General features: G+C 44.4%; 1 pseudogene; it reads left to right on the forward strand.

The window, feature by feature from the left end:
• Positions 1–1,804: 1,804 nt before the first annotated feature.
• The window catches only part of LOC127191177 (proteasome subunit beta type-3-like), a 36,399-nt pseudogene continuing 15,014 nt past the window's right edge, over positions 1,805–23,189 (forward strand).

A 23,189-nucleotide genomic window follows, 5' to 3' on the forward strand; every position in this document is an offset into this window, starting at 1 on the left:
GCAATGCATATCATAATATAAATGGCTAATCCCCCTATTATCTAAACAATTCATAAAAATCAAGGTATAACACAATAAAAGGAAAGATGGCCAAATGGTCTTTAAATATATAAAAAGAAATAGAATAAGGGAAAGCCAGAACAACACATTTTACAAGATTGGCAAACATCCAAATGCTTTGACCTACATCCTGTGGCAATAAATTTTTTAAAGTTATAAAATTATCTATTATAGTATCACTTATGAAAATATTAGAACTACCATTATGGATTTTAATTGACCATCTTTCTTATAATAATGTAACATGACTTTTAATTGAAAATACCTCCTGGAAATCTGACCATTTTGCAGAAATATTCTCATATATATGAATGAACAGTGATTTATTCCACCAATCTACGATGTTTACATGCATCGTAAATTGTTCCTAATATTTTATTATAATTAGCACTATAGTGGGTAATTTTTTACTTATTTTATTTACATTAATGTTACAGGTATGTTTGTATAAGAGGCGTCAGATCCCTAAAACAGGAGTTACAGACAGCTGTGAGCTGTTGTGTGGGTGCTGGAAATTGTCAGATCCCTAAAACAGGAGTTACAGACAGCTGTGAGCTGTTGTGCGGGTGCTGGGAATTGTCAGATCCCTAAAACAGGGTTACAGACAGCTGTGAGCTGTTGTGTGGGTGCTGGATATTGTCAGATCCCTAAAACAGGGGTTACAGACAGCTGTGAGCTGTTGTGTGGGTGCTGGATATTGTCAGATCCCTAAAACAGGGGTTACAGACAGCTGTGAGCTGTTGTGTGGGTGCTGGGAATTGTCAGATCCCTAAAACAGGGGTTACAGACACCTGTGAGCTGTTGTGTGGGTGCTGGAAATTGAACCTGAGTCCTCTGGAAGAGCAGTCAGTATTCTTAACTGCTAAACCATCTCTTCAGCCCATTCAAAGTCTTGTGTGTGTGTGTGTGTGTTTAAGACAGGGTCTCTCTACATAGTTCCGGTTGTTCTGGGACTTCCTATGTAAAGCAGGCTGGCTTCAAAGTAGGTAATTACCTCTAATCTAGTGGGTAATTTTATAAATATTTTGCTTTATGGTTTAGACAATAGATCTTCAAAGTATATTAATCACTGAGTGAGATGTTAAACATCAAGCATAATTGTGTTGCATATGTTTGTCTCATCTCTGTGGTTGTGACAAAAGTCTCTTGAGAAAAGCACCTTAGGCAAGGAAAGGGCTTATTTCCCGCCTACAGGTCACAGCCGCCATCAAGCAAGGTCACTGCAGGAACTCAGAACAGAAGCCCTGGGCAAATGGTGCTTGCTGGCTCTTTCACTCTCTCCTGTTTAGCTGGCTTTATTTTAATACAGTCTAGGACCACTAGCTCAGAAACGGTAACAGCCACAGTGGGAAGAACCATGTGTACATCAGCTAACAACCAGAAACGTCTCATTGCCCGTAGGCCATTCTGATCTAGCAGCTCCTCAACCAAGGAGTTCCTGTCAGATGACTCTAGGCTGTCAGGTTTGACAGCTGACCCTAGCCAGGACAGCACTCAACCATGTTTGCCATTTTACTTTTTGTAAAGTGTTATAAAAATCAAAACTAAATGATTTTTTTGTGGTTTCTCGGGAGATTACAACACATGTATACTTTAAAACTCAAGTATAGAAGCTTTACAACCATAAGGTTTCTTTATTAGTCCCCTTGAATGGCTTGCATGTTATAACTGCATTTAGCCAGAGAAAGCCGGAGCCAGGGTGCAGGCATCACAGTGGCCATAGGAGACCTGCTACAGTGCAACCATGTCTGTGATGTCCTCTAATGGAGAGGCCCTCATGGCCATGAAGGAAAGAACTGTGTGGCCATCGCTGCAGACAGGCGTTTCCAGATCCAGGCCCAGATGGTGACCACGGACTTCCAGAAGATCTTTCCCGTGGGCAATAGGCTCTACATAGGGCTGGCCGGGCTAGACACCCACATCCAGACAGTCGCCCAGCACTTCAACTTCTGGCTGATTCTGTAGAAGCTGAAGGAAGGTTGGCAGATAGAGCCGTACACCCTCGTGAGCATGGTGGCCAACCTCTTGTATGAGAAACGGTTTGGTCCCTGCTACACAGAGCCTGCCATTTCTGGGTTGGACCCGAAGACCTTTTAAGCCCTTCATTTTCTTTCTAGACCTCACTGGCTGCCCCATGGTGGCTGCGGACCTTGTAGTCAGTGGTACCTGCTCCAAACAGATGTATGGTATGTGTGAGTCTCTCTGGGAGCCTGACATGGAACTGGAACTCCTCTTTGAAACCATTTCCTGGGCCATGCTGAATGTGGTGGACCGGGACGTCATCTCAGGCATGGGAGCCATTGTCTACATCATTGAAAAAGACAAGATCACCACCACTGAAGGTCCCGATGGACTAACCCAGGTTTCCTTTTGTTGTTTTTCTTTTTAATAAAATCCCCTCTTTCACTGGTGTTTGTCTTTGTTCCCACAGTTTTGTCCCCGTTGGGGACAGACAGTGTCCTGTATAAAGAGCTATTCTGTCTCCAAACAACAACAGCAACAGCAACAACAACAGCAGCAGCAGCAGCAGCAGCAACATTTATATTATAACCTCATATACTGAATACTATGCCAGATACTAGTATCAATTTTACTTTGAGTGATCAAATATACCTCAGGCGTTCAAACACGCGAGCCTGCAGAAGGCATTTAACAACTAAAGCACAATCGGATTGTAAGGGAGGTAGTCTGGGTAGAGCGCTGCCTATGGGGCTCACAGGAGGTAATGCATATACATCCAGGTGCTTTATTCTCTACTGTTATTTCATTTTGTATCACACTTTTTATTTTATTTTTTTCATTTTGACTAGTTTGTTTGTTTGTTTGTTTTACTCAGTCTTAATGGCAACTTCAGGAGGAGTGCATAGTCTCACTCTTCCTTGTCTGCTTAAGATCATAAATAGCACTTTCCACTTCCGCTGTATCTTCTAAGAATGACAAACAGAACTTTCAAACTAAAAGTAATAATAATAATAATAATAATAATAATAATAATAATAATAATAATAATAATAATAATGTTAGAAAGGCAACAAACAGTTCCTGGCCTTTGGACAACATGTGGGAAGCTGGTCATGGTTTGCAGCTCTGGGGAGACAAAGAGACAAACTAAACTCACAGTTTTCACTACTAAAAGAGTTCAAAATTCTGATTTAAACAGAAACAAATTAATTGGTTCAAGTAGCTTGAGGCTCAGATCAGGATGCATTAAAGTTCTTCATTTTAACACTCAGACTTATACCTATTAGGACTCACTCTCCAAACCATAGATGTGCATCCAACATTATTTGCCACATTTAAGGGATGAAATCAAGTGCTTTGTTGGTTTCTCTAGATAATTTACATATCATTACTTTATAATTCTTGTTTTAATAATTTTTTTTAGAACCAGTCAATGAAATGGAATGATATTACATTTAAGCTTGAAAGACCCTTGGGTCAGAGTTGCTAATCATTTTTATCCTTTAAAATTATAATTGTCAATTTAAATATATGTAGAAGTTAATCGTTTATTTTATAAAGGGTAGAAGAAAACCAAAATGAGTATTTATAGTATCACTGTGACTGTATTAAGTTTATAATATAGACGATGAGATGAGAGGGGAAAAAAAAAAACAAAGAAGTGGAGAAAATCACCCATAGAAAAGGGAGGAAGCAAAATATACTCACATGAAGACAGGAGACCGCCTCGTTTAATGTAATTCAGCATCTTCCACAGTTCTCTAGTTTCAGAAGCCAAAGAGCAGCTAGGTGTCTCAGAGCTCCTGTGGACATGGTGGGGAAGCTCATCATAGCCACTCTCAAACTCCAGACGGTAAAACAGCCTAATGCCCAGATATAGACTGGAACCTCTGTGACACACTCAAGGAGCCCCAGTAGTGAGAAGTAGCCTAGGGGGTTCAGTTCAAGCCACAATACCCCATCTTCAGCCACTTCTTGAGACACCCAGAGAAGCTCCTGTGCAGCCCAGGGTGGCTGAGCTGCACGTGGTAAAGCAGAGCCTACTGGACAGTTCACCCTGCTGCCCATTCAGAGCATAAGCACCAGAAACGTGTCCTGCTTGCCTGAAGGCCAGCACTGAGGTAACAGGACCACAGACGCTGAGGGGACAGATCCCAAGGCCAGGGGCAGGAATGACAAGCTCCTGCCATAGGTTTTCTCATTCCTTCTTTATCCTATTTCTCATCTCAACCAAGAGTGGCATCTGCCAGGACTTGCCCCGAGCCTCTCTTCCACCTCCCATACTCCTTCCATCTCTACCCCAAATCTCCTCAAGCCTGGTGACCAGAGCTTGCCACCCACAGCAGGGGTGGGGTAGGGCATGGCAGTGTTTATGTGTCCCAGTCAGCTTCGTCTCTGCTTAGGAGACCCTTTGTTCTGTGCTAGAATTTTCTCAGAAACCCCCATTCCACCCCATGCCTCTGAAAAAAGGACTTGGCCAGTAAAGTATTCCTTGAAAGCCCTGTCAGGCCTCCAGGAGACATGATGCTTCACAGCCACCTCTAGCATGGGAGGGAGAGGAAGTGTGTACCTTTTTTAAATACTGAAAAGCAACAGTAGAAAGCAGGGCATGGCGATCTCAATCCCGGGCCCGTACTCCTGAGTGTGGCGCTTGGTCCCCATCAGCTCATGGGCAGACTGAGCTGCTGTCTGAAGGTTTCAGTCACTAGAATCGGGTATCTGACCAACAGACTGGCAAATAGACAGATGGGCAAGTTGCCTGTTTCCCGGGACCGCCCCCTCCCCAGGAAGGTCTGGTCAAACAGATGGACCTTCCTCTGGGCTTTATAAATTAACGTATCCTTCTTATCAATTATGGAGGTAAGGAAATGTAATTTTCCCCATGTTTATACTGTTCAGGACTAATCTGTCAGCTTTCTGAGACACTGAAGTGCTACGGGGCGGGGTAGGAGGCGCAGAGGAGGTTTACCAGTGGGTAATGCCATCCTCTTTGTTAGGTTGTTTTATAAACCTGATGGTCAGTTTGTTACGGAGGACTTGGTGATTGACTATTCTGTAAATTCTCAAATAATTACAACAAGATAAAAGGAGAATGGGAAGAGGGAATGGGGTACATTGGTGAGTAATTATCCTCTAGACAACATAGTCCTCAGCAGACCAGTGTGGCCTTAAGGCCAGGGTTAGAGGTGATGACCGGCAGAAAGGCCCAAATGGCCATTTGCTTTTTTGAGTCTGCTTTTATGTTCCTTATTCTCAAACCGTCAGGTTTTTTTTTTTCCCAACAAGATGGGGTGTTAAAGCAAGTGGCATATGTTATGATTTCAGGGTGAAATATATGGGTGTCATATTCTTTCTTTTGGCGTCTGGATCCAAACCCCACTGCTACCCTTATTAGCTATGTGAGGCACAGTAAAGCACTTTAACAATAGCTGGCACATAGCAAGTGCTCCGTGTATTACTGGTCATTTGTATGACTGTTCTATAGACCTGAGTCCATGTACACTTGGTAGAGCTCTATGACTGGGTCTGAAGCTCATAAGGCAGAATTATAATGCCAAGCAGCAGGGCCCTTAGCAAAACCATGGGAGGAAGGCCTGCCCTTCATCCTGGGGGTGAACACCGATGGTGAGGAAGGGCACCCTTCCACAGAGGTGCGGGCCCCACCATTCAAACCCCACCCCCACCCCAGACTCCTCAGATTGTGTCACAAACCAGTACTTGAACTTCCCTGCAATCATATTTTTTTCTTCAGGCTTTTTTTCCCCAAAGCTAATGGAGAAGCAGCTTTAGTCTTCTAATGTTTAACAACCTTGTGGACCCGAACCCTGAACTACTGGAGGCTGTTATGTTCCGAACATAGAAAGAGAAAGTTCTGATGATGTGGCTGGGGTCCTGAACACAGCCACGTCTGAAGGCCGACCTACTCTTTAGCCTTTCGGGAAGGCCAAATACTCCCTCTTTCCCTGGTAGCATAAGCAGCATTTTTGTCTACAACGCCTTGCTAGTGTAATCTGTCACTGGCCTTCCATCCCCACCCTCACAAACTCTGGGCATTGATCGAGGAGGACAGCAGTCTTCTTCTACATCTTGACCCAGTTTTCAGATACTCTTCTTTTGTATAGGCCCACTCCTTTCCGTTTTCTGTTTCATAGTCTGGGCGAGATGTGAATAAGAGCGTTTTCTTCTGTCAGTGTTCTGGGTGGTGTATGGTATTACATGGCAAGACACAGAAAAGGATCCTGAGACCTGGTCAGAGCGGCTTTCATAGCTACCTACTCTTGAGATACCAGTTGTCTTAGGAATACTATTGCTACGAAATGTGCTGTGGCCAACAAACAAGTCAGGGGTGGGGCTTCCCTCACCAACCACTAATTAAGGAAATACCCTACAGGCCTTTCTGCAGCCTGATCTTACGGAGGCATTTTCTTAATTGAGGTTCCCTCCTCTCAAATGACTTTAGCATGTGTCAAGTTGACATAAAACTACCCAGCATACCCATTAACCCAACAATTTATTAGTCGGGGGATGGGTTAATATACTCATGAGGGCATAGTCCTAATTTTTAATTTCTTAAGGTTCCATGTGGCTCTACCTCTTAACATTTTACAAGAAGATTAGTTTTCAGCACAAGATTCAGAGGACAAATCATATTCACATCACATCACCACACCATCTATGATAACTTTTTGAGGAAGCATCTGTGTTAAAGGATGGTATCCAACTGTGGGCTTCACGTTAAGCTATGACCCGCCACAGCCTGGGCAAGTTACAAATTGTTGAGACCACAGGTGTGCGCTCTCATGCCTGGCTTCACTTCTCTGGCATCATCCTCATGTGTGTGTTTGTAAAGTATCTCTAACCCTTTTCCTTTTTATTTTTATCTCAACAAATTCTTTTAATTCACTAAAGATGGAGTGAGTAAGCACCCATTTGTAGGTCTTTTCCTCTGTCAATATTTGGTTCAAGCTTTTCGAGTCTCTGACATTTGAGGGCGTTGGAATGCTCATGTCTACATGGGCATGCACTTGGGAAGAGAAACAAATTAGGACGGATGACTACCAAAAAGCATAAATGCTACAAGTTGGGGGAGTGGGAAGCTGAGCCATCAGGGCTCCTACAAACTGCACCCTATTAGAATCTGCTTATCCAGCTTTATATTACTCTGTATTCAGACCCTACCTTCTACTAAGAGAAGACTGAAGGAACCAGAGCTATGGCTGCTGAGATGCAGACTATGAAATGTTTGGTGTGGTTTTTATTATCTGTTCTCTGCTCCCCCTGGAGAATGTGGTTAAGGCAACTGACTGCCTTAGTTACTTTTCTGTTGCTGTGATGAGACACCATGACCAAGGCAACTTATAGAAGAAAGTATTTAACTGGAGGCTTGCTTTCAGTTTCAGAGAGTCCACGACCAACATGGTAGAGAGCACTGAGGCGGCAGCAGATAGTGGTGACACAGCATCTGCGGTCTTATACGTCGAGATAACAACCCTGAGATACAGAGAAAGTCAGAAAGGGAGAGAGCTAAATGGCAAAACTTCAGGTGGAAAACTGAAAGAATCAACATGCCCTTGAAAAGGGAAGGTGAGTGGTAATGACTAATCGTCAACCCCTAGGCAGGAGGAAACACATTCCAAAGTGACTGCTGGAGACAGACTGGGCTGGGCCCCAAGAAGATCAAGCAAGGACAGTGGCCAGCTCAGCAACCGGAGACAGTCACCTCAACCCTACCAGCTAAGGAAGAAAAATGAACTCTCTCTCTCTCTCTCTCTCTCTCTCTCTCTCTCTCTCTCTCTCTCTCTCTCTCTCTCTCTCCTCCTCCTCTCCTCTCTCTCTCCTCTCTCTCTCTCTCTCTCTCTCTCTCTCTCTCTCTCTCTCTCTCTGTGTGTGTGTGTGTGCGTCTGTGTTCTAACGAAAAGGACTTGTAACTCTCGTTTTTTTGGGGGGGAGGTTCGCATCTCCTAACTGAGCCTGACTAATAGAGACCTTTCTGCTAAACATGGGCCACCCTTCCACTTCAACCAGTTTTGCAGAAGTCTGGCCTCCCTGGGCAGTGTCTCTCCTCACGTTGTTTATGCCTTTAATGAGAGTTAGCAGAGGTGATGTGTACTCTGTACACTCCCCAGGAGGAATGCGCAGGCCAACTCTAGTCTCCATCTGGACTTCTTGTCCCCTGTACCCTCCAAAATGAGAAGCTATTGAGCCCAGTGCTCTCTCAAGGTCAGAGTTAGCCCAGGCGGGGAGGGGTGAGCCGAGTTTCCCGGCACCGCTTCCACCTGACTCCCAAACAATGCAGAACAGGCCGGATTGCGGATTGCGTGGCACTTCCGTCTAGTTTCTCTGCAATCCGCCCTCCTGGCCTGCGTGGACCTGGAAAATCACCCCGTTTGGCAGGGCGCCTAAAGCGGATCTGTGCACTCAGCCACGAGCCATTGCTCTGAGCATCCACCAGAGAGTGCAAGCGAGCTGCGAGCTGAGAGCTGCGGTGTCCACCTAGCAGAATTGGAGCGGCAGCCTGCGCCTGCGCAAATGGCCAGCACACGCTTGAGCGCTGCCAGCAGCTGCTAGCCTGAGAAGTGACACTGAGGTCCAGGGACAGATCAGGGCAAGTTGAGGGGTTTCAAGCCTTGAATCCCTTATCTAGGGCCCAGAGGCTCCATAGAGGCCAAGAGCTGAAACTGAGGTGGCGTGAGGATTTGGGAGTGCACCCTCAGAGCTGTTCTATGCCAAATTGGCCCTCAAAGTGAGTTCTGGCTTTCAGTTTCAGTCCAGGCCCTCAGCAAGTCCACTCCTGCCCTCAGCTGCCCCATTACCAACCCTCAACCTCCATCTTGACCCTCAGATACCCCAACACTGGCCCTTGGCCCTCGACAACATTTCAACTCTTAACTCTCCTCCGATGAGGCGCTCAACCCCAGTCTGTAACCATAGTTCATGGAAATCCAAAGACCATTTTAGACCTGCTTTGGTCTTCTATTCTACATGAGCAAGTCGCCTTAATCTTTTTCTCACAGAACCCCATCAACCCAGAGGCCGCAAATTTTACAGCTCAGGATCACAGCAAGGAAAGAGCCTCGGGGTTCCATGGTCAATCTCTTGGGAGAAGGCAGGGAAGAGCAAATCATACTCCCCGTTAATTCTTTAGGACTGCCTTGGCTCTTAGAGAAAGTCCATAACTAAATAGGCCTCAAGGTCTGTTGGCAATATCTTCCCCTATAGCAGGCACTTAGAAGATGCTTTTGCTAAAAATCCTTACTTCTTTAAGAAGGGTGAAAGCCGGGTGAAAGCCTGGCATAGCTGTTTTCATTTCACTCTGTCGCTGTCACCTGCTGGGTCCAGCTGAGGCAAGCTAATCACTCAAGGACTCTGTCTGCCTAAGTTGTCTCCTCCTCTTTTAGGACAAAGGCATAAAGGAAGCTGCTGTCCAAACTACAGTCACTTTGCATTTCAAGAAAATTAAATCCTTTTAGAATGGACCATTCCACCACCACCACCCCAGACAAGGATGCGTCTCGGAGCAGAAGAAATCCTTATTTGCAGGACCAGCATTGTACCCCTCAAGTGATGTTAACCCTAACAATTTCTTCACTTTTCAGAACCGGACTTGAGACAGAGCCAAGTGTGGGGCAAACACCTGTAGTTTAGCACTTGAGACGGGAGGCATTAGACAACAGTGAGCAGCCAGGTTGCATGTTTATGGCTGCTGAGTGATGCGATTCACTCCTGCTCTAGTGCTTCTTCAGTTTAAACCTAAAGCTCCTGCAGTGTCCTGTAGACTTGAGGTCACTGCCTCTTTATCTGTTCCTCCTCTTAATGCGTTTGATAAATCTCCTTTTCTCTTCTTTACCAATACGTCAGTGTATTAGAGTGCACCAGGCTTAGCCTTTCCCACAATACTGGAGCCAGGGCCTTTCCCCTGAAATGTCAGTTATACACTGCTTACTTAAAAACAAAAACAAAAACACCAAAAACTATATTAGCTCTTCTCCATCTCCAGGTTTTGATCATTCAGCTACGGGATCCCAGCCTGCCTAACCTCCACATATGCTAACTCTTCTCCATCTTTTTGATACTGGCCAAAACACAAGACTTCCTAGGCCTTCCCTGTGCCATTCTTGGAAGCTCTTCCAACACTGCATTTTAGGGGAGCTCACTATTTACTTCTATGTATGTCTTTGGCTCTCCCCTTTCCCCAAAACAACTGATTCATTTGCCCTCTGCATCTAAGGACTATACAGCAAGAAACCCCCTAAGTGCATAAGGAGTGGGTCAGATCAACTGTGAGGGTGGCATGTACATTTCAGTAGTAGCCTACCAGCCTGTTCACTCTTGTAGCTAAAATAAATTGACTCACAGCATAAAAGAGCCTGTGCTTTGTGGCAGATCTGGAAATCAAGTCTCGGAATGGAAGCCTGTTCATATCCAGCTCTTGGCAGAACATTGTTGTTTATCGCTTCTTCAGCCTGAAGAATAATTTCCAACATATTCTTACTTCTGTAGTTCAGAGAGCAGTTTCTAACCTATATTATTCTACATATTTCATTACTGTAGGGGGACTTTAAAACAAACAATTCAAAACACATAAAGGCTCTATCTAACGTAGGTTGAGAGGCTGAAAATGCCACTTCAGCCACAGCCGCTACACTTGAATTTTTTTTTTTTTTTAATCTTGGTATTACTTTTGGAAAAGAAAAGAAGCCAAGGACTCTGCTTTCAAAATGTTTTCTGTGGAGGAGGGTGTGGGCGTGGGGCCTGTGTATATGGAAACTCTCTGTACCTTCTGCTCAGTTTTATTGTGAACCTGAAACTGCTGTACAAAATTCAGTTTAATGATTTTTTTAAATGTTTTGAAGTCTTTGGAGACAGAGGACTGTAGATCAAACAGCTGAAGAGTGGTGAACCTCTGTTAACCACTGGTGATTTCTAAAGGCGGTGACCAGCTCTTAGTGAGGTGCACGCAGGGTTATAACTTTCCAACCTTGAGAGGCTCTTCTTCCCCTCCTGTGGGATCTATGTGTGATGCTACCCATATCTTCTCTGATAGCAATAGGACTGTTTTTATAGGTTATATAAAGGTAGTGGAAAGTCTTTATAGAGAAAGCTACTCTGTGACTTATTTAAAGAAGAGGGAGAGTTCTCCTAGTATATAACTATTTCTTTCTGGTTTTGTTTTTGTCGTTTTTTGTTTGGGGTCCCCCCCCTTTCTCTTTTTTTTGCCCACTGTGCTCTCAAACAATCCCTTGTCTCTGTTTATCAGTTGCTAGGATTATAAATCTGTGCTGCCTCACCCAAGTATACTTCTTTTTAAATATGTATCTGAAATTCTAGATTTTGTTGTTGTAAATGCCCCCACCCGTCCCCACACTCAAAGAAGTCCTAGTCTCTGGTGCCTGTGACTATGTTACATTGTCAGGCCGAGGAAAGTAAAAATCTTGAGATGGCCCAAGGCCCTGTCCCTAGTTCATAGCTATTGGCAATTAATAGTGCTGGGGAAAACCAACCAAGAATCAGTTCTCTTCAAAGAATCTCTGGGACATTGCCCTGTCTTTTTAGATGGCCCTATACCCATATGCTTATAGGAAGCTGTAATTGGACTTAGTGGGTTATAGAGAAAAAGACTGAGATGTGAAAAGAATCTGGGGGATTGGAGATGGGCACAATCAGCATTACATGTGTAAAAACCTCAAAGAATATACGTGAAAAACTTAAAAACCTTCAGCTGGGCAGGTTACATTCTAGCGTCCATGTGGGCTTTAGAGTAGGGACAGGAACTTGCCAATGAAAGAGAGCACAGTGATTCTCTGTGAACAAGACACAGACTCTATAAAACCTGAGAGAGGCCCAGAACAATTCCCTGGAGCCTCCAGAAGAGATAGTCTTGCCAACACTTTTAGACAAGTAAGACTCATGTTGGATGTCTAATATCCAGAACTGTCAAGCACTAAATTGTATGTTGTTTTATAGTCCTAAATTTGGACATTTGTTATAGAAACAAGAGGGGGGAAAGTTCCTACCACAGACCAGCAGGAGGGGAAACGCGGGGCCAACTGGAGAGATGAATTGACAGTAGCTATTGTAAAAAGGAGTTCTTCCAGTATTAAAATCCTAACTTTACACAAAGACTAGATGTGGATATTCATTGTTATTTCAAAAAGAGCTAAGTTCACAAAAAGGTATGTACTCATGTAATGCTTGGATGCATTGTAGCTCATGTTTTAACTACTTCATATTTGTTTTAAAACACATATTTTTAATCGACAGGATTATACATTATGGGTACATTGTGATATTTCATGTGATACATATGTAAATATATGTGTAATGCACAGCTATTTTTTTAGACAGAGTTTCGTGTATTCAAAGCTGGCCTTGAACTCTTGATCCTCCTGCCTTGGTAGCAAATGCACCAGCAGACCAGCCTGTACTAACTACCGTGACATTTCTGTGAATTTGCCCCGTGGTGCTAGTTTCCCTTCCCATCCACCTGGGCCAGCACCTGTCCCTTCCCTCCATGCCACTCCCAGCCTTGGGTGACACTATGGGATCTGCTTCTTTAGATTAGACATAATAATGAGATGGCTTGGCACTTGTTTTTTCCCTATGCCTGTCCACTTCCGTCCATGTTGCTGTAACATTTACAGGTTGTCATTCTTTTGTGGCTGAATAATATTTCACTGCACATATACACATCACTTTCTTCATCTATTCATCTGTTCACACATTTAAGTTAACTCTGTATCTTGGTTATTGTTAATAATTCTGTTATAGACATGGTGTGCAGATGCATGTCTGATTGACATATTTAATCCCCTTTTGATTACTCAATAGTAGGGTAATTGTATCCAGTGGTAGCTCTTTTTCTTTTAATTTTTTTTTAGTTCTTTTTATTTTATTTTTAAAAATTTATTCACTTTACATCCTGATTGTAGCCCCCTCCCTCATCTCTTCTTAGTCCCACCCTCCCTCCCTCTTCCCGCTACCCCCATCCCCTAGTCCTCAGAAAGGGGGAGCCCTCCTCTCCTAACATCTGACTCCAGCCTATCAAGTCTCATCAGGACTGCCTGCATCTTCTTCCTCTGTGACCTGGCATGGCCGCCCCGCCAGGAAGAAGTGATCAATGAGCAGGCAACAGAGTCCATGTCAGAGGCAGCCCTGCTCCTCTACTATGGGATCCACAAGACACTGCGCTGTCTATTGAATACATCTGAGCAATTGTCCTTGGTTGGTGCACCAGACTCTGCAGGCCCCCTGGGCCCAGATTTGTTGGCTCTGTTGGTCTCCTGGTGGAGCTCCTGTCCCTGTAAGGTCCTTCCATCTTCCAACTCTCCCATAAGGCTCCCTGAGCTCTGTCCAAAGTTTGACTGAGTCTCAACATCTGCTTCAACCCCCTGCTGGGTGGAGTCTTTCAGAGGACATCTATGGGAGGCTCCCATCCTGTTCCCTCTCTTCAACCATTTCCAGTGTCTGTTCTATTTGCCCTTCTGAATGAGCATTAAGCATCCTCCCTAAGATCCTCCTTGTTACTTAGCTTCTTTAGGTCTGTGGACTGTAGTGTAGGTATCCTGTGTTATGTGGCTAATATCTGCTTATAAATGAGTATATACCATGTGTGTCTTTCTGGGTCTCATTACCTCACTCAGAATGGTCTCTTCTAGTTCCATCCATTTGCCTGCAAATTTCAGGATTTCCTTGTTTTTAATAGTTGAGTAGTATTCCATTCTGTTTCTTTATCTATTATTCAGCTGAGGGACAGCTAGGTTGCTTCAAGAGTCTGGCTATTATGAATAAAGCTGCTAAGAACATAGTTGATCAAATGTCCTTATTGTGTGGTGGAGCATCTTTTGGGTATATGCCCAGGAGTGGTATAGCTGGGTCTTGAGGAAGCACTATTCCCAGTTTTCTGAGAAAGTGCCTTACTTTAAAAGGAAATTCCATGTGTTGTTCACAATAGGTATACTAGTTTACACTCCCGTTAGTGGTGCATCAGTGTTTTTTTCTGCAAAGCCATGCTTGCCTGAAAGGTTCCAAAGTGGCATTCACCTTTATATCCCTCTACCCTCCAGAGCCCTGTATAAATAACACGTCATCTGTACTCCTGAGGCGTTTCACATTTCCAAAGGACGTATTTGTCCATCATCCACTTTGAGTATCACCACTTGTGGGCCAGGCAAGGCTGGCATTAATACCAACACATTTGATTTTATAAGACGAGCACTGACCCCCCCTTCTCTCTCTAGCATTTTACATCTTGTCCAGGAAGTGAATAGAGACACAGAATAAAAATCAAGGCACCCTTGCTGAGTGTGATGGCGCACGCCTTTAATCCCAACACTCGGGAGGCAGAGGCAGGCAGATCACTGTGAGTTCGAGGCCAGCCTGGTCTACAAAGTCAGCCCAGGACAGCCAAGGCTACACTGAGAAATCCTATCTTGAAAAACAAACAAACAAACAATAAACAAACAAACAAACAAACAAATAATCAAGGCCTCCTTGGCCTCTTATTATTGGCCATATGATTGCTAGCACTCTAATCCTTTCCTCTTGCTCTCTAACCTCCACACGGGATGGCCATGCTACCCACCCTGCCTTCAGGACCTGGTCAGGAGACAGGTCCAGAAAAGGATGATATCGTCAGCGTCTCACCTTTTAAAAACTGTATGGTTAGTATTGCTGTTCTTCCAGAGAGATAGCACAGGCAGAGACATATTCAGTCATGTGTCCCCACTTAGCAGCACTATACACTTGGCAAGTCAGACTTCTTGGGTACAATCCTACTTCTCCATCTGCGGAACGTGGGCAATAGCACCAAGTCTGCAAAATCGTTGTGTAGATAAAAATAATATATGTGAAGTACATGGAAAATAATTAAGAGTTCGAATGGTAGCTATAGTTAGTTATATTCAAAAAAACAGAGAGGGAGGTGATTTCTTAAGGCTGGACAGCTGGTACACAGCGGGCGGGCGGAACCAAGATTAAAAAGTCATCTACAGACCTTTCTGCTCCCTTGAGAACCAAGCCTCCTTCTAGGAGAGGCCTCCAGGCCAGCCCCTCCACCACTTAAACAGAACAGGGAACTCAGCACTGCCCCTGTGCCCCACCCTCTACTCCAAGCACCAATTGTAGCCCAGGGCTTCGAGTCCCTGTGCAACTGTGCAGGGGAAGTCTTGGGCTTCTCTCTTGCCCACTGCTGTGGCAACTTCTGCATGGGCACAGAGGGTGACATTGTGGTAGGGAGCTCCAGCTCTGTGGAGGAGCTCTCTGTGTGATGCTTGCAGTGTGTGCACTGCAGACTAGAGCTTAGAGTTTAAGGAGTCACGAATGCAGACCTGGGCATAAACCCAGAGGCACAGCCCTTGCTTTGCAAGTGGGGACGTAGGGAAAAGGTCTCCGCGGTGCCACAGCCCAAAGGCCTGCACCAGGCCAAGGCTGACACTGGCTATGAGCGATGTTTGGAGCTGTCCTGCTTACAGCCCCCATGTCTTCTGCAGAAGCACTGGAGGCACTGACTTGGCGTCCCAGGACACCGCCCAGAGCCTGCTTGCGTCTTCTCGTGCATGCAGACAGCAGCTTTCTTTTGCCATTTGTCTCTCTAGGTTTCTCAGTCCTTGCAGGGATCTGGAGTTGAATGTGAGGGGAACTAGGAAATCAGGAAACACACAGTGTTGTTCTTTGTGAAAGAAAACCACAGGCACACCTGCATGCTTGGTAGGAGTGCACTTTCTAATGGGCGCAGCTGCTTTCAGAGCATGTGAACTAGTAGGGAGCACAGAGGAGACAGTGCCAGCTCCTTCTCCACATGGTGCCTTTAAGTAGCTCTGCCCACTCCACCACCATGCACCTCCACTGTGACTAGGGCCCAAGGTTTGGGGAGCTTTGCCTTTACCGGTGCTTTCAACCAGTCTTTCCTCCTGTGTAGCCTTTGTGGTTGGTAAGTAGGCTGCTTGTTTCTGGGTAGAAGAAGCTAAGGGTGTTCTGTGGCAGTTCACCTAGGTGGGCTCTGAGACCCAAAACTTTCTCCTTTCTTTCCTCCTGGCAATTTTGCAACCTTCAAGGTTGCTGGGGAAGAGAGCCCTCTGTGACTTTGGCCAGCCATCCCTGCTGTGTGGTGGAGTGCTTGTCACTGAAGTAGGTTTTATTGAGAGCAAAAGTTACGCAGTGACCGTCTTAGATGCTTCCCTGCAAGTTGGGATGAATATCAGGCCCTCATATGGGACACTGGTCATCACTGGTCCTGCACAGCAACAAACTCTCTAAACTGTGAGTCAGCACCTTTCTGGAGGTAGAGACTCATAGTTCATGTTCCAAAGATATCCCAGGTGACTTTGTGAGACACAAGGAAGTTTTGGGAGCCACTATTCTAAAAAAGCCCCTGTGTAGACTGGAGTCATGTCCTGCATCCACCAGGCTGTTGGCACACTGCTTCACAGGCCTGGGAAGGCAAGAAATGGACTGAGAAGCTGGAAGGCTAGGGGCGGTGTGACAGGTCCTGTGGTGGTTTGAATAGGAATGGCCTTATTCATTCACAGTCTCATATTTCTGAACACTTAGTCACCTGGGAGTGACACTATTTGAGAAGGATTAGAAGGATTGGGGGTGTGGTCTTACTGGAGGAGGGGTGGCCTTTCCTGAGTAGATCCGGCCTTGTTGGAGGAAGTGTATCACTAGGTTTCAGAAGCCCATGCCAGTCCCAGGATCTCTCTCTTTCAGCCTATGGGTCAGGATGTAGCTCTCAGCTACTGTGCCAGTGTTAAGTGTCCTGCCATTGTCCTTGCCATGATGATAATGGCATAAACCTCTGAAACTATAAACAAATCCCCAGTTAAATGGTTTTCTTTATAAGAGTTGCCTTCGTCATGGTATGTCTTCATAGCCACAGAACAGTGATAGAGAAAGTTCCCTTCTTCAGTTTCTGTTAACTATGCACACATGCAAATCTTTAGGATTCTATAAAATATGAGAAACTAATGAGGACTGTTAGGTTTCCATGAAATACTGCATTTGTATAACCTCTCAGGTCCCAACACTAAGCATATCTGCCAAAAACCCTCAGCTTGTTAATGATGACCAGCACATTATTTGACTCTTTCAAATTGAAAAAGAAACATACAGCCAGCCTGTCTCCTGAAAGGGAACATTGTGTTCAAATTGCTGTGAAGAGACACGGTGACAAAGGCAACTCCTAGAGAAGAAAGCATTTAACTGGGACTCACGTGTTAGAGCTTTAGTTCATTTTTATCATGGTAGGGAGCAGGGCTGCCTACATGACTCTGGAGCAGTAGTTGAGAGCTATATCCTGATCCATAGGCAGAGAGAGAGAGAGAGAGAGAGAGAGAGAGAGAGAGAGAGACAGAGACAGAGACAGAGAGAGAGAGAGAGACAGAGACAGAGACAGAGAGACAGAGAGAGAGGGACAGAGACAGAGACAGAGAGACAGAGACGAGACAGAGAAAGATGGAGAAACTGGGGCTGACATGGGATTTTGAAACATGAAAACCCACCTCCAGTGACAAACTTCCTCCAACAAGGCCATGCCTACTCCAACAGGGTCACACCTCCTAATCTTTGTAATCCTTTCAAACAGTCCCACCACCACCACCACCCCCGCCCCCACCACCTCCACCACCACCACCACCACCTCCACCACCCCCACCACCCCCCCACCACCTCCACCACCACCACCCCCGCCACCACCACCTCCACCACCACCACCACCACCCCCACCACCACCACCCCCACCACCACCACCACCACCTCCACCACCCCCACCGCCCCCGCCCCCGCCCCCGTGACCAAGCATTCGACTCTGTGTGGCTATGCTGGTCATTCTTACTCAAACTACCACACCTGCCTGAGTGGTACAAATTCTGCCACTTGCTTTGTCTCAACTGATAGAAGATGGTGCTTTCTGGGCAGAGTGCCTGTGCTGCAGGGAGGCTTAGTTTTTCCTCCCTGGCTCCCGTGAATGATTAGGAGCAAACATGGGGTACTGTAAACATATGCTGCCCAAGCAGCTATGGGAGAAGCATGCTGAGGAGCTGAAGGAGGGTTCGTCTTCCTGTTTAATAGGACACAGGAAAGGTAAAGTTCCTTTTCTGTCTTTCAATGTCTTTGCCTGGAATTCCTGCAGGAAAGGTAAAGTTCCTTTTCTGTCTTTCAGTGCCTTTGCCTGGAATTCCTGCAGGAAAGGTAAAGTTCCTTTTCTGTCTTTCAGTGTCTTTGCCTGGAATTCCTGCAGGCCTCTACAGCCATGAAAGACATAGGCTGGAACAAGCATAACCCTGAGGTGGTCAGGCATAACGTTAGCAAACACATGGCCTCTCTCAACATTATTGAGCCACAAGATTCAATGAATGCCTCCGGTGTCTTGCTACCTGAGATGAAACATTTTCCATACTTGAAGCTCAAAATATCCTACTAGATACAATTAATGAGAATGATTCTCAGTAGAATATGCAAACAGAAAGAGAAGTCTGGCTAAGCAAAGAGAGACCAGGAGATTTGGAGTTCCTGAAAACTCTCAACAAACACTGGGTCATCTTGCTCATTTAAGGAACTTCCATGTCTCAGAAGGTCCTTATTTTGAGCCTCAATATTTGTGTTACTTAGCACCACTGTGATGAAAATAACCTGAGATAACAACTTAAAGGAGGTGAATTTTATTTTCTTTATGCTTTCAGATGACTTTGTTCATTGTTGGTTGGCCCTGTGTGTTTGGAAAGGTACCATGACAGTAAAAGCATGTGATATCAGAGGCTGTTCTCCTCATACCATGCAGGGAGCAGAGCAGGAGACAGGAACTGAGCCAGTTATGACTTTTAGAGGCATACCTCCACCTAGTCTCCATTTTCTGACATTTCTGGAACCTCCCCAAATAGCATCATTAGCTATGGACCAATCTTTTAAATTTAGGAACCTATGGGGAACATTTTACTTTCAAGCCTTAATAGTGCTTCACTGCTAAGATTGGCTCAGTGACTCTCTTATTAGATGCCCCTTTTTATATCTTCTGTCCTCTCTTTCCACCAACTGGTTGGTTCTTTCAACAACTTCCAGTTCAGAGAAAGAGAACCCCTTAGTCAGTTGGCTCCTGATAGGGAAAATGTTCATAACACTCACTTCATCCATCCTGTTTCTTCTGTGGATTAATTGTCTTTGAATCACAAGGTTGGATACAGTACATGGCCAACCCTACTCAGCCTCTCAAGCCATGGTCTGAGAAGGCTCCGTTAGAAGGAAACAATGCAGTTGGAAGCTACAACGACAGACCTGACAACAGAGGGAAACAATGAAACAGACATGCTGAGTCAGATCTCTGTGATGTGAAGGCATGGCACACCCAAGAGCGAGACGCCAGAGCCTTTGCCCCCAGTCACACCTCTGCACATAGCTTCACAAAATATCTCCACACAGGAAGAAAACTGGTGCTATCCAAACTATGTAGACTACAGATAGTTCTTGCAAGTGTGTTTTTGGAACGTGATCAAAAGGAGTGATGCGTGGAGGACAATGCCTTGGGGAGCCATAAGAGGAGCTCCAGAAAAAAAAAGGCGGAGAGCCTTTGACCCTCAGGTGCATTTTCTTCCCTGGATTGTTCCAAACAGTAAGCCCGTCCTTGCCCAAATCTTAAAAAAAAAAAAAAAAAAAAGTATGTAGAACAGAAGATAAGATATTGTGAGGCGCATTCATACTATTACCCCGCTCCTCCTCCTCCTTTATTTTTAAATAACATTTAAGTTGTCCATTAGCTCTTTCTACAAAAGGTAGCCCTGTGGGCTATATGGAATGCCTGTGATGTGGGTTATATTGAGGAATACAAATTTAAGTGGTTAAATTAATTTTAATTTTTTAAACAGATATTTTAACATTATTGTTGTTGTTGTTGCTGTTGTTATTTTATTATTTCATTATATTGTTATTCTGTATAAAGGAGAATTTCATCCATATAATGTATAATAAAACCAAGGGGACACAGTTCTTTAGCTCTTTTATAACGCAGTAGCAAACAAACAAACAAACAAAAAACCCTTTTGACATAAACCTAGAGTATTTGTCATTATTTATTCCTTTTTCCTTGTTGAATGACTGCCAACAATTGAGGCACTGTCTGCCCTTGGCGGGCCATAGCCAGAGTTAACTCTTGAGTATGCGAAGGCCCAACGTCAGCACAGAGGTGGATGTAATTATTAATCTCTCCCTTCTTTTGGCAGTCTGCCATGTAGCACTAGCATTCTCATATGCTAACTGTTTAACAATAAGTATTTCTGCCTCTCCATCAGCCATAAGGCAACTGACCACTTGTAAAAGATGAGAAACAAAATCTTGGTATAGCTTATCAGTCCCATGTCTGATTTTAGAAAGTTCCTTTTCCCCAAAATCTGGTAACTGTGCCGTGTGTCCTCGCTCACGGAAGACACTAGTGCTCCTTTCAGGAACAGCAGTGCCTCATCAGCCCCTTTCCCGTTTGTCCCAGTCATCGTTGCTGTCCTCCGGTGGAGCACTATCTCAGGTGGAACAGGAGCAGATGGCCGGGGGAGCACCCTCAGGCGGAGCCTACGATTTTACTTTTGATTTTTCTCCCATCCGATTCCTTCTGACCTTACACTAGAAAAATCTCCTTTTTCACTTCTAAGACTTTCTCTTGTATACCATTGTCTGGATTATACTCATGCAGAGAACCTTTCATAGCCTTTTAAAAATCTCTTGTCTTGTCTCTATTTATTGTTTGTGTCACAATATGGACCAATGCCCAAGTCATCCAGAATTGTACTGAGACACTTTCTCCTTGTCTATGGGCTTTCACTACATTTGCCTTAATTTGACGCTGTACTCCAGGATTTAGAGTGTCCTTTTCAGGAAACCAAGGGTTATATTCTGTTAGTAATATGAACATTCTTGTAGAAGGGCTTTAGGCATTGCAGCACGCCTCTTTTTGAGGAAATGATATATTAACTCGGTATGTGGTGTTGGTTTTCTTACTTCTAGCCCTACATTAACACCTGCTTTCCTCCTTCTGCAGGGTTCTCAAATGCTCGCCCAAGTTATCATTCAGGTCCCTGTTCAGGTGCCACTTGCTGACTTGCTGGCTGACCTGTGCAGATCTTGTCTGCTGGACCTGGCCTCTGAGGACTGGAAAGCATGGGGCAGACTCCAGTCTAATGCTGTAGACAACCTTGCTTCAGTTTTAGTGCACTTTTATAACATGAGTGTAACAAGAAAACAACCATCCAAGAAAGGTTGAGTTCAGAAAAACATGTAAATAAATGCTAGGGAGCACATGCTAAACATTAACAGAGCAGCCCTTTCCAGAACTTTCTCAAGACAGACCAGTTTAAACACAACTTCCTGGCATATGCTATAGATCATATCTGGGAAATGAGGAAAGCGAGGTAGAAGGCCATATCCAGATTCAAGGCACACTGACCAGATTGAGTTCTATAGCTATATTCTGACATCCAACAAGAATAAACATATCTTATGAATTGAATGTAAATGTTTTTCACAGGAGGCATGTGTTGGAGGTTGGTTTAATGTATTTTGATGCTAATTACTGTTTGCTGTCTCTGTGACCCACCTTGCCTAAGAGCCTGACCTGTTTGACCAATGAAAGGCCATCACACTGGGCAAATGGATAGGCATGGCTAGGGTTCCATGGTGAGGGGAGACAGAGAGGATCTTGGGAGGAAGAGAGACCAGAGGAGAAGAGAGGAACAAGAAAGGTCACCATGGCTTAGGTGGAGGAGAAGCACATGGCCAGTGTGGTTGGAAGGTTTGGCCCAGATGAAGAACCTTAGCAAGTATATGGGATTATGGATGGGCGGTAGCTTGATAGAAATTATTAGAACCAGATGGCATGGTATTGTGGCAGGTATCTCATACCTGCCCTACTACGGGAAGTAGTTTAAGGGATTCATATCTGCCCTGCCCCAGGTTAACTAAGGCTATTTCAAACTATAACAGGTGTCTGGGTCTTGGTTGTTGCTAGTGGGTTAGAAAATACTGTCATAATAATAGTTATAGGCCTAATAATAATAGTTATTAGGCCATACTGGTAAACTTAACAACAACAGGCATGAAATCAAGTCCAAGAACAATCCAGGGAACAAATGCACCCGAGGTAAAGGGCCCTCTGTCGTTTCCCCTGATCCTCTCTCACTGTTCCCCAAGGCATTGTCCACCATATATATCTCCTTTTACCTTGTTCTGACAGTGTGTGATATAAAATACTTTAAGAATTGTTTTAGTCATTGTGAAACCTTTTGCATTGTGTTAGGGTGTGTAAGCAGAAGCCTCAGAGCTGGAAATGAGGGTAGAGTACCATCAAAGGCTGCAACAGGATGTTTCCTAAAAACAAAGTCTAAGAAAACAAATGGGAAATCTTGGCATAGTTGCGCAAATCCTGCACTTGGGAAGTTGAAGAAGAAGAATTGATGGAAGTTCTGTGAAATATTTGCCCAGGAGTGATCTATTAAACAGCTGAGAGCCTCAGTCAAATGGTCAATCAGATAGAGAAAAACCAAAAGTAAAAATGTTGGCTCCCACAAGCAATAAAAGGTATCTAGTGATAACCCTAACCAAGCAAGTGAAAGACTTGTTTGAAAAAAACTTCAAATCTCTGAAGAAGGAGATTGAGGAAGACATCAGAAGATGAAAAGCTCTCCCTTGTTCATGGATCGAAAGAATTAACATAGTGAAAGTGGCCATCTTACCAAAGACAATTTACAGATTCAATGCAATCCCTATCAAAATACCTATACAATTTTTAAAAGACATTGAAAGATCAATTCTCAGTTTCATATGGAAAAACAAAAAACCCAGAGTAGCTAAAGCAATCCTGTACAATAAAAGATCCTCCACAGGAATATCCATTCCTGATCTCAAGCTATACTATAGAGCAACAGTAAAGAAAACAGCATGGTACTGGCATAGCAATAGGATGGTTGATCAATAGAATCAAATTGAAGACCCAGAAATAAATCCACATACATATGGATTTTTGACAAAGAAGCCAAATCTACTCAATGGGAAAAGGATAGCATCTTCAACAAATGGTGCTGGACTAACTGGATGTCTACATGTAGAAAAATGCAAGTAGACTCATATTTATCACCATGCACAAAACTTCAAGTGGATTAAAGACCTCAACATAAAACTAGAGACACTATATTGGT

This window comes from Acomys russatus, chromosome 6 (genome assembly GCF_903995435.1).
Source record: "Acomys russatus chromosome 6, mAcoRus1.1, whole genome shotgun sequence".
In the NCBI taxonomy this organism is placed as follows: domain Eukaryota; kingdom Metazoa; phylum Chordata; class Mammalia; order Rodentia; family Muridae; genus Acomys; species Acomys russatus.